This window comes from Melozone crissalis, unplaced genomic scaffold (assembly GCF_028551555.1).
Source record: "Melozone crissalis strain CALT ecotype California unplaced genomic scaffold, PUWL_Pcris_2 ptg000066l_1, whole genome shotgun sequence".
In the NCBI taxonomy this organism is placed as follows: Eukaryota; Metazoa; Chordata; class Aves; order Passeriformes; family Passerellidae; genus Melozone; species Melozone crissalis.
Window position 1 is genome coordinate 5,123,990 of NW_026535844.1, and position 19,087 is coordinate 5,143,076.

Below are 19,087 nucleotides of genomic sequence, written 5' to 3' on the forward strand. Positions count from 1 at the left end.
ACTCGAGGCAGCCCCGCAGCAGAGCCGACAGGCGCCGGGGCTCCTGCAGCTGCGGGGTCCCGTTCTGCCGCATCAGAGCGCGAGCCTGCAGGGAAAGCAAACTCAGCGCTCTGCCAGCTCCCTTCACACCCACACGGGCTCACATCCACCCCGGGGCCTCAGCCCCAGCTCCAGGGGCACTTTCCTCCCTGCCACAGATGCTGCTCCGAGCTCATTTTGCTATGCCAACCAAAAAACCCAAACCCTGGGGCTGCCACAGCCACTGCAACATCCAAATGATCTCACCTTGAGAGCCAGTTTCATTGGCTGACTCTGTCAGTAGGAACCTCCATCAGAAATAGCACATTTTGCTTCTCCAAACATGGACACCAGCTTTACAGGCCATTTTCCAGAGTCAGTGTGGTCTGCCTGTGTTATTTCAGAGGATTCTTACATCAAGTGCATCTCTGCAGTGCCACTGACACTCAAGTAAATGCATTCCTGATGCCCCATCCCAGAAACTGCCAGGCAAGAAACAGGAGGTTTGTGATGCTGAAAGCTCAGGCTTGGTGACACAGAGAAAGCAGCTTGGACTAGGAAAGAAATATGTTAGACTATGGGGATGTGAAACAATCATCTTCCTGTTCTCAACAAGTTTCCCAGTGAGAAGAATCAGGGGGGAGATCATCTTGCAAAATGTCCTTTAGAAGCTCCTGCAGAAACCTTGTTTTGTTTGGGGCTGGGATGTGGGGTTGGTGTGGGTTTTTCTTGCAAGGTAACATTAGAGCTGATGCACTTGCTTCACATTTCCAGGTCATCCGCACAGCCAGATGAGCTGCAACAAAATAAATCCCAACGCAAATTGTTGCTGGAGACTGAAGAATATTCATCTGTGCTGAGGCTGGAGTCCTCTGGGAATTCCCTTCCCATGTGCAGAAACCTCCAGCTGCTGCTCCCAGTGCAGGGCCCCCCTGTGCTCACAGGCCTCTGCAGCCACTGCAGAATTTGCCTCTTACCATGGCCGCTGTTTCCCTGAAGTAAGGAGGTTCTCCTTCCACCATCTCGATGGTCACAGTGCCAAAGGCCCAGATGTCCACCTTGGGGCCATAAGGAGATCTGGTCACAACTTCTGGGGCCATCCAGTGAGCAGTGCCCACCATGGAGCTGCGCTGGTCCTGCTCAGGGCTGAGCTGAGCGCAGAGGCCAAAATCAGCTGAGGACAGAAACAAACCCTGTCAAAGGCAGCTGGAATGAGGAAACCAAGCACCAAGACTCCCCACTCTCAGTCTGAGAGTGCAGTAGTGAAGTCAGCTGGAAAAGCCCTCAGGGCTGTAGCCAAGGAAAGATGGAACTGGACCCTTCAAGAAACCCTCAGCTTTCATGCAGTGGCTTTTACTGATTCCCTTGGAGCTTTAGATTCCCACTGCTGCCCCTCTGGCAGAGCCATAGGCAAAGCAAAGGCACTGCTGGCACCCTGCGCCTCTGCTGAGCTCTCTGCAGGGGCAGCCGCTCTCAGCTGGCAGCAGGGGCCGGGCAGTGCCCCCAGCAGCCCTTGTGGGGCTCTGGCCCTCCCTGGGAAGCAGCCCCACACCCGCAGCCCGGGAGCGCCGTGCCTGGCCAGGAACACCCACCCAGCCTGACAGAGCTGTCCATGCCCAGGAGGATGTTGGAGCTCTTCAGATCCCTGTGGATCACCCGCTTGGAATGGAGGAAATCCAGGCCCTGCACACACTGAGAGAGAACAATGTGGTAAATAGGTATGATTCGTGCTGATAAAATTGAAACAGTCATCAATATTGATACAGTAATTAATATTTGGAAATAATAAAACAGTTAAAAGTTGTAATGCCAAAGAAGAAAGGGAGAGGGAGGGCTCTACACCCCTCTCCTGGCAGATGTTCAAGGATAGGAGGAAAAAGCAAGAGATAACAGTTACTAAAAATTAACTGAGAGAAGTGAACATCTTGTTGGGTCCCAGGAAAATGCCCGCTATAAGAGATTTATTGCTTTGACGCTAAAATGTAGTAATATCTTAGTTTTGGCTTACATTATACTGGCTTGGTGCGCATGTGTAACCCAAAGGGGAATTAAAGGACAATGAAGAAGACTATACGGCCTTCATCAGCGACAACCCCCAAAGACCTGTGCGACCACCAAACCGAGTGGTGGCGCATGCGTGGTAAAGGTGGTGAGGAGGGCGGAGACAGAAAAGTGGCGAACCAAAAATAGGAGGAGATGGCATTGACACATGGCATATAAGGGGCGACTTTCACTTGGCAAACTTGCACGTGAAGTGGCAAGGGTCATTGAACCCTGCCCTCCGTACCCCGCGGTTGTTTTTGCTTATGCGCTATTATTTGAACCATATTATCCCTTATTTATATATTTGCTAAACTATTTAATTAAAATTGCTGCTACCTTAAATATTGTTTGGGGTTTTTTTATGATGGAATAATTGGGCAAACATAACACCTGCAAGCACAGAAGGACACCGGTCAGGGCTGGGCTGGCTGCTGAGAACGCCTCAGGCAGGAGGATCCTCCGGCAACGAGCCCAGAGCCACTCTGGGCACTGAGGCCTCCATGTCCCACAGCAACGGGAACACCACGGGGATGTGGCGCTGTTCCTGTGACATCCCAGCAGCAGCTCACGCAGAAACCGCCTGGAAGGTTCTCCCGTGTCACAAAGGAGCACAAAGAACCCTCCCAGGGCACAGCCTATGGCCCAAAGGCTGCAAGAGGAACTCGGAAAATGCAGCAAACAAGGACACCCCACAGCCCAGCCTGAACACTGAGGAGGAACAAGGATGGCACCAAACCAAAGGAAACGTGACCTTTAGTCACTGATACTTCTGACTAAAAGCAGCAAGCCTTGTTCCATCTGGGATCTTTGTTCTAGTTCTAAAAACGAGCAAGGTTCCCCACTCTAAATACACAGAAGGCAGGAACTGGGGAGGAGGTGGGGTTAGGAAGGAGGAGGAGGAGGGACAGAGAGAGGAAAAGGAGGAGCAGGAAGAGGAGGAGCAGGAGCAGGAACAGGAGGAACAGGAGGTTGCAGTGCCCCCTGTGACCGCAGCCGCGGGACCATCGCCCCCAGCTCGTCCTGCAGGTGAGCAGGGAGGGGGAGCTCGTCCCAAATCCATCGGGGGGTCCCTGAGAGGGTTTTTTATTGGGGTGTGTTTGGAGCTTGCAGGTTGTGGAATTGACCCCAAATATCATCTGGTGTCTCTGGGAGGTTTTTTTCTCTGTGTGTGTAGGTTTGGATCTTGCAGGACCCCAGAGCTGAGCCCCTTGGGGGATCTTTGGGGGCCCACAAGGCCATTGCCCAGTATGGGCAGGGGAGGATATTGGTCCTGGGGACCCCCGGGAGAGCAGAGGAGGGGAACCCCTGGGACCCCCAGAGTGGGGAGAGCAGAGAGGGGCAAGCCCAGAGCAGGGGGACCCCGGCAGACTGGAAAGAGGGGGAGCCTGGAGAGGAGGGACCCCTGGGATCTCAAAGTAGAACATCAGGGTAGAAGGGACCCCATGGACCCCCAAAAGCCCCTGGATCATCCCTAAGCAGGACGCCGGAGAATGAAGAACCCCTGGAACCATTGGACCCCTGTGATCCCAAGGAAAGGAAACCTCTGGAACCCCAAAAGTGGAGAGATCAGCAATAGGGAACTCCTGGGAGAGTTTTTTCAGGCTAAATATTGATGTGTGGAGATTTTCATGGACACAAGACTCCTGCTGAGTTCCAGAGATGGACCTTGCCAGGAGAAGCCTCTACTCCAAGGTGCTCCCACCTTGGTTTCCCCCAAACCAGGGTTTGTAATTCCCAAGCTGTGGCCAGATGGAGGAGGAGGAAAAGCCGCAGAGATCCCTCACAAGGAGGGGCTGCAAACCCAGCCCAGGGAGGTGTGGGGAGGAAAGAGCCGCCCTGAGCCAGGAAGGCGGCCAGAGATGCAGCCAGAGCTCAGAGCTGGTGGAGAAGCCTCATGGCAGGGAGAAGTCCCACAAGGGCTTGGAATGTGGGAAGGGTTTCAGCTCCAGCTCCACCCTGATGGAACACCTGAACATCCACACTGGGGAGAGGCCCTGGGAGTGTGGGGAATGTGGGAAGCGCTTCAGTGGGACCTCTGATCTCAGCAAGCACCACAAGATCCACACTGGGGAATGGCCCTAGGAGTGCTTGGAATGTCAGAAGAGCTTCAGGTGGGATTCAGAGATCGTCACTCACCAGCACTTCCACACCAGGGAGAGGCCCTGCGAGTGTCCCGAGCGTGGGAAGAGCTTCGTGCGCTGCTCCAGCTCCATCCCCCATGGGAGGATCCATGCTGGATGATCCCCAGTGACCCCCGTTGGGCAGAGCCCTGGTGACCCCTGTTCTGGGTGATCCGTGTTGGGCAGGGGGAAGGTGTTGGAGAGATTTCTTTCCCTTCTCCTTGTGCTGCTATGATTTGGTTGGCAATAAATTCCCTCTGTGTGTCCAGGCCGGATCTGTTGTGCCCGTGCGGGATTTGCTTCGGGATCTCTCCCGGTCCTTGTCCCCACGCAGGAACCCTCGGTTCCATTTTCTGTCCCTGTGTGGCTGCGGGGGGCAGGGACAGAGCGGCTCTGGGGGTGCCTGGCATCGGGCCAGCGTCACCGCTCGCCACGGGCAGCCCTGAGATGCCGCGCACCTGGGCCCGCATTGCTGGGCTCACCTGAGCTCCCACCTGCCCGGCGCCCCAAGGTTCCCCCTGCCCAAAAAACCCCCAGCCCGGGGCTGCAGCGTCCCGGAAAGTCCTCAGCCAATGGCAGCGCAGGCAGGAGGCGGTGCAGCCAATGAGCGGTCGGTGCGTAGGATTTCCTCATCGGTTGCCGGGTAGAGCCCGTGGCCGATCGCTGCCCAGAAGCGGCGGCAGCCAATGAGAGCGCGCGGCGCTGCCGAGCCCGCCCTGCTCCGGACTGGCGCTCCCAGCGCAGCGCGGCTGCTTTGGGGCTGCTGCTCCCTGCCCGGCCCCGGCCATGGGGCGAGGGGCGGCAGCTGGGGCCCTACTGGCGGCACTGGTGGTGCTGGGAGCCCCCCCGGCTGCGGGCGCGGAGCTCTCGGGTGAGCGGGGGGCGGGAGGCGCTGGGACGGGGGGGAGAAGGGGGAAAAGGGGGCGAAGGGGGGAGCCCGGAATGGAGGGGGAGGAGGAAGGGACCCCCCCAAAGGGAGAGCGGGAGGGGCTGAGGGGCGGGGGGAGGAGAGGGAGGAGTGGGGAAGCGGGCAAAAGCGGAGGGGGGGACCTCAAAACTGATCGCAATGGGGCCTGGGGTTTGGGGTATTTGTGGGAAAATGGAGAAATGGGACCCCAAAAGTGATTTGGGGAGCGGCCGGGGGTGGGAGGGGAGAGGATGTGGAAGGGGAAATGGGGGAAGGGCGGCAAAGAGGAAGCGGCAGCGCGGGCAGGCGGGTCCCATGGCGGCCGAGGGCCACAGGGGGTGCGGAGTGGGGATCCGGGGTGGCCCCGGCGCTCTGGGGGTTCTGGGGGAGGGTGTTGGAGAGGCACCCCCCGATCTATGTTCTGCACACACAGGGGTGTTCCAAAGGATGACAAAGTCCGAGTGTTACTTCATTAACGGCACGGAGAAGGTGAGGTACGTCCAGAGATCCGTCTACAACCGGGATCAGTTCATAATGTTCGACAGCGACGTGGGGCACTTTGTGGGGTTCACCCCCTATGGGGAGAAGTTGGCCAAGCGCTGAAACAGCAACGCGGTATTCATGGAGGACAGACGGACTGCGGTGGACTGGTTCTGCCCGTGCTGGTACAAGAATTTTACCCCGTTCCACACGGAGCGCCGAGGTGAGCGCGAGGCAGAGCGCGTCCCCTCGGGGCCTGCCCTGCCAGTGACCCTGGAGCCCCTCAAAATCTCCATGGGCATCGGCCCAGAGCCCTCAGCCCTCCTTGTGCCGACCCCCGAGGTCTCCAGATCCTCCCAGTGCCCCCCCGCGCGTCCATTTCAGCGACCCGTAAATTTGACGCTTGGCAACCAATGAGATCGCATCCTGTTCATGACTCATCTGCTGCCAGGCAGACCCGCAGCGCCGAGTGCCTCGCGCCGGACTCGACCTCCCAGTGCCGCGCACTTCATTCCCAGTTCCTCCCAGTGCCACCAAGATCCCTCCCAGTGCCATTCCAGTCCCTCCAAGACCATGCCCAGTTCCTCCCCAGTCTCTCCCAGTCCATTCCCAGTCTCCTCCCAGTTCATTCACAGTTCACTCTCAGACCTCCACCCTCTCTCCCAGTTCCCTCATTCCTTCCCATCTCTCTGTGTCACCCAACTCCCTCCCAGTTTCTCCCACTCCCTCCCAGCACATTCCCAATCCATCCGAGCCCATTCCCAGTCCCTCCCACCACATTCCACAATCCATTCCCTGTCACTCCGAGTCCATTTCAGTCCGTTCCCAGTCCCTCTCCAGCCCAGCCCAGCCCTCCCCTCTCTCTCCCAGCGCCCCGCAGCTGATCCCAGTGTGTCCCCGCTCTCTCTCTTGCTCTCTCTCCCAGTGCCCCCCAGCGTGTCCATCTCGCTGGTTCCCCCCTCGAGCTCCCAGCCCGGCCCCGGCCGCCTGCTCTACTCCGTGATGGATTTCTACCCTGCTGCCATCCAGGTCAGGTGGTTCCAGGGCCAGCAGGAGCTCTCGGAGCACGTGGTGGCCACCGACGTGGTCGCCAACGGGGACTGGACCTACCAGCTGCTGGTGCTGCTGGAAACGCTGCCACGGCGCGGGCTCAGCTACAGCTGCCAGGTGGAGCACGTCAGCCTGGAGCAGCCCCTGAGGCGGCACTGGGGTACGGGGGAGCCCCTGGGGGCGCTGGCAGAGCCGCTGGGCTGTGCTGGGAGCCACTGGGAGGGAGCTGGAGAGAGCCGGGCTGGAACTGGGAGAGGGGCTGGGCAAGGGCTGGGAAGGGGTTTGGGGGATGCTGGGGAGGGTGGGATGGGGTTGGGGGGGTCCTGGTGGGCACTGGGAGGGAGTTTGGGGGCGCTGGGTCTGACTGGGAGGGAGTTTGGGGGCTCTGGGTGTGACTGGGAGGGATCGCAGGGAGCCCCGAGGGGCTGGAAGGAGATCGGTGATGGCAAAGCGGGGCTCGCCATGAGCTCGGTTGTGCTGGGCACAGCCTGGGAGGGCTCTGGCTGAGTCCTGCTGGGGCTGCCAAGGGACTGCGAGAGGCTTTGGGGGTCCTGGGGCGCTGGGGGCAACTGGGAGGGGGCTGTGGGATGCTGAGAGGGACGGGAGGGGCTTTGGTGGCTCCTGGCCAGGCCAAAAAGGGATCGGGGGGGAGGTTTCAGTGGTTCCTGGCTGGGCTGGGGGCCACAGGGAGGGCCCTGGGAGAGGCTCGGGGTGTCGGTGAGAGGTTTTGGGGCTGCTGAGCCCTGCGGACCCCCCAGAGATGCCGCCGGACGCCGCCCGCAGCAAGATGCTGACGGGCATAGGGGGCTTCGTCTTGGGCTTGGTCTTCCTGGCGCTGGGGCTCGGCTTCTCCCTGCACAAGAAGGTCAGGGCGGGTGCCGGGGGTGGCGTCCCCCCCGTGGCGGAGCGTGTGCGCTCCCACCGGGGCCCCCAGCCCGGTGTCACCCCCTTTTCTCTGCCCCCAGAGCTCTTGAGCCGGCGGCGGCCGCAGCCCCTCCCTGTGGGCTCGGGCCTGCCGGGACCCCCCGCTCCGTCCCCGCTCCGCTGACTTTGGGGGGGTCCCGTGTCCCCCCCAGCCCCACTGGCGCTCTGCCCCCGTCCAGTGCCTGCTCCCAGTGCTCCCAGTAAAGCTTCCCAGTTGGGCCCGGGGCCGTTTATTGGGGGGCGGTGGGGAGGGGTGTGGAAAGAGGGAGGGGGACAAAGGGTGGGGGCTGGGCCCGGGGGGAGCGGGAAGACGATGTGGAGGAGGAGGAGGAGGAAGAGGAAGAGGAAGGATCAGGAGAAAGGCCAGAGAGAGGAGGAGAAGGAGGCAGGATAAGAAGAAAAGAGGAGGAGGTGAGGGAAGGAGGAACTGGAAAGAAGAAGAAGAGGAGGAAGAAGAGCAGCAGCACCAGAACCTCGCCGTTTTTCCACGCCCCCAGAGCTGCAGCCCCCCCGGCCCCGTCAGCATCGCCCCCTCCCCACATCCTGCACTGAGCAGGGAGGGAGAGCTCAACCCTTGTTAAGAATAGCTAATTAATTTAAAATAATAGTTTTTAATTTTAATAAAATGTTATTTTATTTTATGAAAACACCATACAACTTAAATTTATATAATTTAAAAAATAATTTTATATTGGTGTAAGAGTCGGTTCCAAATTTTCCCTCGTCTGCCTCAGGATCGTCATTGGGGGACCACTAAGAAAAGACCACCCCTGTCTTAAATCTCTGGCTCCAAAGGAGAAAGTCACATGCCAACAACGCCCTAGATCTGAGAGCATTGCTAAGCCATTGTTCTCACAGGTGTTGTTTGCTGTATGCTACACTGAGCCCAAGGACAAGAAGGGAGCATCGTGCCCTTTTCGCAACAACAGCCTTGGGAGCTGTCCCACCTCTCGGCCTGGCTGGACTTCTCCTGAGTTTCAGGTGGTCCCCCCACAGAAGACCCTCACCTGTTTCACAACCACCGTGACAGACAGACTGAGATGGAAGGAGCCTCTCCATCAAGGACTGAGACATGGAACCCTCATGTGAAAAGGCCCCTCTGCTCCTTCCAAGGACTGGGACTGAAACCCCCAGCCCGGGGCAGGTGTGTGGGGGAGGCAAGCTGACCAAAGCGAGATGTTTGCCTGCAGGTTGTGACCGCTGGACCAAGAAGACAATGGCTCTCGTTTACTGCTGAGAGCATGGACTACCTGTTACATCTATTCCTTATTGTATCTGTATCCCCCCCCTCGTAATTTCCAATGGAGTTATCATAATAAAAACCTCTGAGTTAGCGAGAGACTTTGAGATCTCCCCAACGTAACAGGCGGATCCTCGACTGGACTGGACCAAAGGACTTCGTCTCTACGTTTGACAGCCCTATTCCCTCTCTCTTCCCCCATCTTTTTCTCTCCCTTAATCCCTCTATCGCATTTTGCTGTGCTCATTCAATAAAGGTGCATTTGTTTCGATTATCATTGCAAACCCCCTTGTACCGTGTCAGTTCTTTTTGCACCCTGACATCAAATCCATGAACCATCACGAAACCCGTCCGTGAGGACGGATTTTGACACCCCCCGAGGACCCCTCCCCAGATTCCCCCCCAGCACCCCCAGACCCTGCTAAAACCCTGTCAAGTTCCCCCTAGACCCTCCCCAAATCCCCCCCCAAACATCCTCAAGACCCCTCCCCAAATTCCCCTCACGACCCCTCCAGGACCCCTCACCTGTCCCTGCGCCTCCTCAGCAGCTCCCGGAGCCTCCCGTCCTCTCCCAGCGCCTCCCCCGCTCTCTCCAGCGCCTCCCGCAGGACCCGCCCGAGCCCGGGGCGGCTCTCGGGGGTCCCTGAGGGGGTCTCGGGGGAGCAGGGGGAGGGGGCGCCCGCTCCATGCCCGGCCCGTGGTCAGGGGGCGTTGCTTTCGGCTCGGCTCCGATTGGTTGAGGAGGGGCGGGGAGGGCGGGAGTTGCTGAGGGGAGACGCCCGGTGAGTGGTTGGTTTGATAGAGGGCGCGGTGATTGACAGGAGAGGGGCGAGGGAGGTGGGCTTTGCCGAGGGGAGGCGCGCGGTGATTGGTTGGTTCAGCTCGAGAGAGGCGGGAGTAGCTGAGGGGAGACCTGCGGTGATTGGTTGATTCGGCGCGCGAGAGGCGGGCGGTGGGGAGACATGCGGTGATTGGTTGGATCCGCGCACGGTAAGACCGGTGTTCCTGAGGGAATACCCGCGGTGATTGGTTGGTTTGGGGTGGGGTGCGCCATGATTCGTTGGTTTGGGAGATGAAGAGCGGTGATTGGATGGTTTGGGGTGGGGCGCTCCGCTATTGGCTGGGAAAAGTCTGGGATTTTTTAAAGGACTTTCCCGGTTTTTTGGGTAAAAACTCTCAGATTTTTCACGAAAAATTCCCTTTTTTTACAGGAGAAACATTCCCGGGTTTTTTGACCCCACATGACCCCAAATAACCTAAATAACCCCAAAACACTCGAAATAAGCCCCAGAGAACACCCAAAAAACCCCAAATACCTGAAAATGCCCCAAATAACCCCCAAAAAAAACCAAAAAAACCCCAAAAAAACAAACAAAAGCAACCGAATTAAACTCAAATACCCCCAAATGATTTCCAGTACACCTAAAAAAACCCCATGTACACCCACATAACTCCCAAGAACCCCAAATAATTCCAAAGAAGCCCAAATAAACCCAAACAAACCAAAGTACTTCCAAATAAACTCAAATAATTCCAAATAACACCAAATAAACAGAAATAAATCAAGTAAAACCCAAGAGAAACCCCAATTAGTCCATAAATAGCCCCAAATAAACCCCAAACAAACCCTAAATTAACCCAAAGAAACCCCAAGAAACCCCAGTTCCTCCGGTCCCCACCCATAAACAGATCCCGAACAATCAGAACGCGCAGCACTGATGACGATCCACTTGCTGGGCAGAAACTCAGAGCACTGGCCCCGCTCAGCAATTTTCAGCCAATCAGCGCCCGGCCCGACTCTGACTCATCAGTTGCCGGTACACACTAAGGCCTTTCACTGCGGTAAATACTAAGAGATCACGGGGGAAGGGGAAGGGTGTAATTTCCAGCCAATCAGAGCGTGTCTCGCTGATGACTCATCAGTTGCCAGGAGCGGAATTCGGTGGGGGGGGGAAGGGGATCCTGGGGATGGGCTGGGGACCCCAAAAATATCCAAAATGGGGTCGGGACCCTAAAACGGAGCAGGAAGGGCCTGGAGCCCCCAAAACCAAACACGGGGGAGGGGACTGGGGGAACGATCGGAAAGGGGAGGGAGAGCAGGGAAAAGAGGGGGGGGGGACCCCAAAATTGAGCTGGGAGGGGGATGGGACCCTCAAACAGGATGAAGCCAATTTTGTTCCTGGAATATGTAAAGTAGTTTATGGATACGCGAAAAGCCTATTAATATGTAACAGGCTGATGTAATGGGAGAAAAGGACCGTAAAGCAAAGGTTGTAATGGCCACCAAGACCCCCCAGTTATTTTCAGGGACACCCCTTAATTAATCTGGTTTAAGTACATCGGCCTGTTGCATATTCATAGACCCTCATCCATATCCATAAACTAATCTACATATTTCAGGAACTATTTTACATGGCCCAGCCTTGGGGGTGTCTCCCTATTTCAGGAGTCTCCACTGAAATAGAAAATGTAAACCCCCTCCCTTTGATGATGATGATGATGACATTAATTAATTTTGAAATTAAGGGGTTCTCAGGCAAAGATATGGGAGTAGAAATAACAGTTCTTTATTAGGAAAAATTAAAAATACAAATGCAGTAGTACAAACAAAAAAAAACCAGTGACACAGTCAGAATCCTCTGGGAATCCAGTGAAAAAGGCTGATCCTGTGGGAATCCAGTGGGCAAATATTTATCCTCAGGGAATCCAGTGGGAGAAGCTGAAATTTTTGGAATCTGGTCAGAAAAAGGCTAATCCTCTAAGAATCCAGTGGGGAAAGGGCTGATCCTCTGGGAATCCACTGGGAAAAGCTTTGTCCTCTAGGAATCCAGTGGAGAATGAGGCTGATCCTTTGGAATCCAGTAGGAATAGGGCTGATCCTTTGGGAATCCATTTCTTAACCCCCAAAGACAGGACACAGGAAGGGCCATGGAGTTTTTATAGGGCGTGCCAAGGGTGGAGTTGGGGTTGGGGTCAGGGGAGGAGTTCTTAGCAACACAAAAAGGGTGAGATCAAATTCCTGCCTCTTAGCAACAGCAGCACTCCACACAAAACGTGTCCCCAAAGCCTAAATTCCCTCTAAAACAACTGAGAAATTATGCAACGTCAGATATATTCAATGAATTTCCTTCATTTAACCCAGTTTTGGGTGTTCTTAAAGGATGAAGGTGAAGCAAACCAAAAGGCAAAGCAGCCAGGTGTGTTCTCAACATGGATCACAGGGAATGTGAGTGACCAGGGCTGTGCCCTAGGTGCCTTCTCCAGTGGGGGATGGAGCTGGAGCAGCGCACGAAGCTCTGCCCGTACTCGGGGCACTCGCAGGGCTTCCCTTACCAGTGCCTCCGTTGGTGTTGGGTCAAGTGAGAGCTCTGTGAGAAGCTCTTCCCACACTGGGGACACTCGTAGGGCCTCTCCCCAGTGTGGATGCGCCGGTGGGTGATGAGGGCGGAGTTGCGCTTGAATCCCTTCCCACAGTCGGGGCAGCGGAAGGGCCTCTCCTCTGTGTGAATCCAATAGTGCTGGAAGAGACAGGAGCTGTTCTGAAACCTCTTCCTGCATTTATCACACTCGTAGGGCCTCTCCCCTGTGTGGATGCGCCAGTGGGTGACGAGGGCGGAGTTGCGCTTGAATCCCTTCCCACAGTCAGGGCATTGGAAGGGCCTCTCCTCTCTGTGACTCAGATAGTGCCGGAGGAGATCGGAGCTGGTCAGAAACCCCTTCCCACACTTGGAACACTCATAGGGCCTCTCCCCAGTGTGGGTCCTGTGGTGTGTGATCAGGATGGAGCTCTCTCTGAAGCACATCCCACACTCGGAACACTTGTACGGCCTTTCCCCAGTGTGGATCCTCTGGTGGCTGATAAGGTGGGAGCTCATGCTGAAGCTCCTCCCACACTCCCCACACTCGTAGGGCTTCTCCCCAGTGTGGATCCTCTGGTGCACAATCAGGTGGCAGTTCCACCTGAAGCTCTTCCCACACTCCATGCATGTGTGTGGCTTCTCCCCATCATGGAGCTGCTCATGGAGCACCAGCTCCGACCTCTGGCTCCGTCTCCGGCCGCCTTCCCGGCCCAGGCTGGCTCTTTCCCCCTCAGATCCCCGCCGGCTGCGTTTGCAGCCCCTCCTCGTGCGGCATCTCCGGGCATTTTCCTCCCCATTGGCTTCCTGCGCCGTGGAGCCGCTCAAAACGGCCTCTGCCACCAGGTTCTGCCGTGGGCATTTGTCCTCCCTGCTCTCCATGCTCAGCTCCTGCTCTGGGGGAGGAAGGACAAGGACAGGATGGCATTTGCCTCCGTGCCACAGGCAAGGGCAAGGAGATCCCCCCAGGGCTGAGCTGCAGCCAGGGCCGTGCTGGGCTGGGAGATGGAGCAGCACAGAGGGGAAAGGGGCACTCATCACCAGTTCGGGGCTGTGCACAAACCACCAACAGGACTGGACTGCTGGGAATGCGTCCTGAGCTGTGTGATTGTCCAACCATCTGTCTCATTACTTGGTTATGACAATGGGAAGATGCCAGTAGCTCACATCACAGGTAGCAGACAAAGGACTTCATGTTAAAACTTACTTTAAAAGGTTTTTGGCCAATCACACAAAGCAAAAGCATATTGACAGTAGTCCCATCCAAGCACTCTAAGCACATTGATGGTTAAAACAACGCTTGCTTATTTCAAGTACAATACCTGCTTGTAAGCCTTAAAAAACAATACACAGAGCTCCATTATTAAGCATGAATCTTCCTAATATCTTGCTAGATACACTTTTCCGCAGGTTAGGGAGTTATTCTAGATAAGTGTTAATGCACAGACCATTGTTCTATTTCTCCTTACTTTCTACTTCTTATACAATCTTTCTGCTGATCAATCTATTGGCTGTTGCAAAGCTCAAATCAGTTCTAATGTGTCTGAGGCTTGTCTTTCACAGCTTTCCCAAAACCATCTGATTTCAGGCATTCCAGAGACACTGACTTCCTCCTCACCTGCCTCATTGTCCTGGGGCATCTTCCTCTTCCTCGCAGCCTCCCAGGAGCTGGCAATGGGAAATCCTGGTTTGGGGAAAACAAGGGATGAGCACGGTGAGTTTGAAAGTGCCTCTGCCCAAGTCCATCTCTACAAGTCACTGGCACTCTGGGCTCCAGAAAAACCTCCCAAACACCCCGATTCAGCCCTGAAAAAGCCTCCCAGGACTTCCCCGTCCCTGGTCCCTCCCCTTAGTGTTCGGTGGTTCCCCCTGTCCCAGCTGCTGGGGTCACGCTTGGATTGGGGGTCCCCCTTCTCCTCGGTGCCCGCCCTGCCCAGGCTGCTGGCAGTCCCAGCAATCCCAAAAGCTCCCCCTGCTTCACTCTCCCCATTTCGGGATCCAGGGGCTGTTTGGGCTCCCGGGCTCCCTTCTCCCCTCATTCTCTGCTCTGGGCTGCAGCGGCTCCAAGGAGTTCCCCCTGCCCCTCTCAAGGCTCTTGAGGCTCCCGCCAATGGCGGCGCTCCCCCCTCTCTGGGCTCCCCACTTTGGGCTCCTGGGGGACACAGGGCTCTGCTCCTCCAGGCTGCCTCTGCCGGCAGCCGCCACCGTCACCCCCTGATGTCCCCCCAAGGGGCCTTTTCCGCTCAGCCTTGGACTTCTTCATTCTACAAACATCCCCCAAAAACCCCAACCCAGGGACCCCCCAGGATATCCGGGCCGAGCTCCCCCTCCCCGCTCACCGGAGCGATGGGGGGATGATGATCCCACAGGTGGGGGCTGCGAATTCAGGCAGGCATCGACTGCGTGGTTCCCTACCCCAGCTCAGCCTCGATCTGCCTTTGTCCCTCCTCTTCCTCCCACTCCTCCCCTTCCATCCCCTGCACTCGTCCGCCCTCTCTGTCTTATTCCCACCTCCTTCGCCTCTTTCATCGCTGCTCTCTCTCCGCCTTCATCCCTCCTCTTCCATCCCTCCCCCTGCTCCTCCTCCCTAACCCCACCTCCTCCTCCCCCTCCATCCCTGCCCTTCCCTCCCTCCTCCTCCTCCCCCAGCAGCAGCCACACCCTCGGTGCCCCGTTCCCGCAGCCCTCGCAGCCCGCAGCAGGAGCGGGGATGGAGCTGGGACAGGTCGGGATGGGCAGCGCGGGGCTCTCGGCTGCTCCCAGCCGCTGCGGGCGGAGGGAACCCGGCCCGGGCCAAAGGAGACACAAACTGGGCAAACTGGGGGCTGCACATCCAAACTGGGCCTTGCTGGGGACCCTGCCTGGCCACTGCCAGCCCTTGGGGCTCCTCTCGGCACATCCGCCAGGGGGGAACGCACACAGGGCTGGGGGATCCCAGCAGTGGCAGCACTGCCAGGGACTGGGCTGGACTGGGATCGTACTGGGAGTGACTGGGACTGTACTGGGCTTGTACAGATATCATACTGGAATCATATTGGGTTTGTACTGACATCATACTGGGATCGTACTGGGATCATGATGGGACTGTACTGGGTTTGTACTGACATTATTCTGGGATCATATTGCCATGCCAGGGCAGACTGTGATCGCACTGATGGACACTGGGATCATTCTGGGATCATACTGGGAGCAACTGGGACTTTACTGGCTTTCTATTGACATCCTATTGGCATCATACTGGGATTCTACTGAGTTTGTACTGACTCCATACTGCCATCATACTGGGATCATGCTGAGATCACACTGGGAGTGAGCAGGAGCCTGGGGGGGGGCAATTGAGACCATGTTAGGGGTAAATGGGATATACTGGGATGAACTGGGATGGTGCTGAGGATGGCTAGGATCATACTGGCAGTGAGTGCCACTACACTGAGGCTGACTGGGAGTGCTTGGGAGCAAATGGGATCATACTGGAAGGAACTGGAAAGATGGTGGAGGGAACTGGGGTACCCTGGGAGATACTGGGAGTGACAAGAAGGAAAATGAGGGTGAAAGAGAGCAACTGGAACCATGTGGAGCAAAACTGGTTTATTCTGGCAGAGACTAGGAGCACACTTGGGCCAAATTTGGATCATACAGGGACTGACTGGACTAATACTGGAAGGAACTGAGTGTCACAGTGAGCACACCTTGCACATCATCTCCCATACTGGGCCTGACTGGGAGCAACTGGGAGCAAATGGCATCATACTGGGACTCACTGAGGTGATTGAGGAAGCAACTGGAACCATGCTGGAGACAGCTGGGACCATAGTGGGAGAGACTGGAAGTAAGTGGGAATATACATTTGAAAAGTGCATATTTTGTGATTGGGTTTTCACAATTATTAACAATAATGGATATTATATGTCTTGTGTTAGAAAGTAATGCTGTATTAATTCTCTTAAGTAGTGGGTTAAATATAGTTTTAGGTTATTAAAAAATGTTAAAATAGAAACTATGTTTGGTATGAGACATTTTACAGAAAGGACTTGCAGCGAGATAGCAACCACAGGACACCTAAATCTTTCAAGGAAAAAGAATTTATTGGTCTCTTGTCAGAAGAAATAACTTCTTCCTGCCTTGAAGCTGCTGTTAGGTTTCAGAGGAAAAAGTTGACAATGACCAGACAGAATCCTGTGTTTGAATGGAATTTATGCATCATGTATGAAGTGTATGAATATGCAACAGGCTATTGTTTTTAAGGGTTAATCCTGTGTTAACGGGTGTCCTTTTTCAGGCTTGTGCCGCCCAGAAAAAGGTACCCAGACGTCCGTAACTTCGTATTTGTTGTCTCATATTGTCCTAATTCGATTTCTCCAAATTGTTATTACTCTAATATTATTACTATTTTTTATAACCATTTTATTACCATTAAACTTTGCAAATTTTAAAAGCACGTGATTGGCATTTTTCACAATTTGGTAGCAGAGGATGGTTACGAACACCTCGCTGCCGGTGCTTTAGGAGAGTCAGAGTGGGGAAGACGCGCCCTGCCCCGTTGGCAGCCTCGCTCTGTCTCCCCTGGGGTGACCGACAGACGCAGGTTATGGCGGACAAAAGGAGACAATAAAACAAAGAGAAGGGAAAAGGCTCCCTACGACCGCAGTAATTGGCCCCATAAGAGTAGTAATGTGCACGAAGAACCCGGGAAGGAAAAGGGATTGGTAAGTATTTCTCAGGGGGGCAGGTACAGGGGGATGAATGTGTGTGAATGAGAGGAGGGCTGGTTGTTCCAGACCTGCCAAGCGAGTGCTGGAGTCTCCCACGCTGCGTTTCTGACTTTCCAAGGTAAGTGGCCAGGAGAGAGACAAAGTGAATGTTAACAGGAGTGAGAGAATCCCCCGGGGTAACTGGGACTGGGTCTCAGAGAGGGGCTGGACCCCTCGGAGGAAGGGAGCAGAGGAGTTTCCGAGCCCAATCCACTAGGAAACGGGACAAACGAGGACCCTAAAAACCTGCTGGATTGAGGGATAAGAGTGCCCAAGAGCATCCAGAATTAAAACCTGCTGGGCTGAGGGACTAACATTCCAAGACCATTCAGGGTTGAGCAAAATTCTGCCAGAGTGAAGATATCCTCAAGAGCATCTGGGATTGGAGCACACAGCTGGGCTGAGGGATAAAAAAATGCCAAAGTGTTGGGGAAGATGAGACAGGAAAGCCTTATAAATATGATTGTCTGGCAAAAGATTTTGACAATATAGAAACTATAAGCGAGATTGAAATGAAAGCAAGCTTTGAGATATCTTAGTTTCTGAACAACTGGAAAACAATGGTATGGCTTGCTGAAGGTAATCCCCTTTTGATGAAATAATTCCCTCTGCTTACAGACAGGTCCAAGGGCAGAAGGGGTCCAAAAAGGAGTTTTAAGGGTTTAAAATGTAACACAGTATGGTAACGTAATGATTCTTATAGGCTGTATGTAAACGCTCTAGGATTTCTATCTTGTACTAGATTGGTTAGTGAGCAATAGAATATTCAACACAGAAAATTCATTGTATTGTAACGGGAACCTCGCTCTCTTACGCTTTTACTCTCTCACCCTCTCACCCTCTCTACCCCTCTCTTCTCTCGGGCCTGCTCCAGCTGTGCCTGGCAGCTCCAAGCAGGGCCCTGCACCCAGGCCCTTTGCAATAAACCGCAAGTTCCACGACCTGGCTGCAGAGATCTCTCGTCTCCGTCCGTCCCGACCGTCCTACCCCCCGACACTCCAACACCCAAGAGCATCTGGGGTTGCACAACACAGCTGGGTTGAGGGATATCCAAGAGCACCAGGACTGGCCAGAAACACCTAAAGTTTTAATAGCTGATGTGAAAGTAAAAGGTACCTTATTGTTGTGTGTGAGAGTGAGTCACACACAAAATCTGCCTCAGCTTCCCGGGCGAGTGGGAAGGGGGGGCTGTGGAAAGAGGAGTGTGTGACCCACAAATAAGCCATTGTTCTCCTGGGTGTGTGGGGGCTGTGGCATAAGGTACAGGTGACCTGCAAAGGGGCCATTGTCCCCAGGGCGTGTGAGGGGGCCGTGGCTAAAGAGTGTGAGTGACACACAAATCAGCCTCACAGGTGAACGGCACCGGAGGCAGCAGAGTCAGGGCCCTCCCAGGAGGCCCGGAGATACTGAGACCCAGAGGCCGCCCCAAGGTGAGGGGGGCCACAGGGACCCGCGATTCTCTGTCAACAGGGATCCACTCTGTGTCCTGAGGGTGGGAAAGAATGTGTGGAAGTGAGTGAGAAATAAAAGTGAGTGAATGTAGATGAATGAAAGTATAGGTAATGTGGATTGTGTGTTTTAAGCTTCAATGTATTTCCTTGGAGGGAGGTGTATTCTACTAAAAGTAGTGTGAGGAAAAAGATTTTTTATTTTCATGAGTGTATTTGAACGAAAAGTGGTATTTAGCTTGTTAGTGAATGTGAAAAACAGAGGAAGACGATGAATAGATAAGATCTTGAAAAATGAGATCAAAAACCAGTAAGTTGGGCACAGGGGAAAAAAAAATGAAAAAAAAAATTCCTTTGGGAGTTATGTTAGCTAACAGAGATACAACTCCTTGCAAAAGGAGAAAATATAGGGTATGTAGTAGTTGATGGGAAAAACATGCAAACTATGGAAAAAGGGAAATTACTGTTAAACTAGTAAGCTCTAACTTGTGAATTAAATAATTTTAAAAGAGCACTAGAATATTTAACACAAAATAAAGGAACTATACATACTGATTCAGGGTAGGCCTTTAGAGTAGTACATACCTGTAAAAAATTTGGAAAGGAAGAAGATTACTTAATTCAAGAAGAAAAGGACTAGTACATGAGGAAATTATTTTAGAGGCATTACAATCACCTAAAAGTGATAGCTATAGTACATATTAGGGAACTCCAAAAGGGAAAGACCCCAGAAAGAAGAGGAAATAATTT

General features: G+C 54.5%; 1 pseudogene; it reads right to left on the reverse strand.

Moving 5' to 3' along the window:
- The window catches only part of LOC128945560 (uncharacterized), a 1,627,138-nt pseudogene that overhangs the window by 763,619 nt on the left and 844,432 nt on the right, over nt 1-19,087 (reverse strand).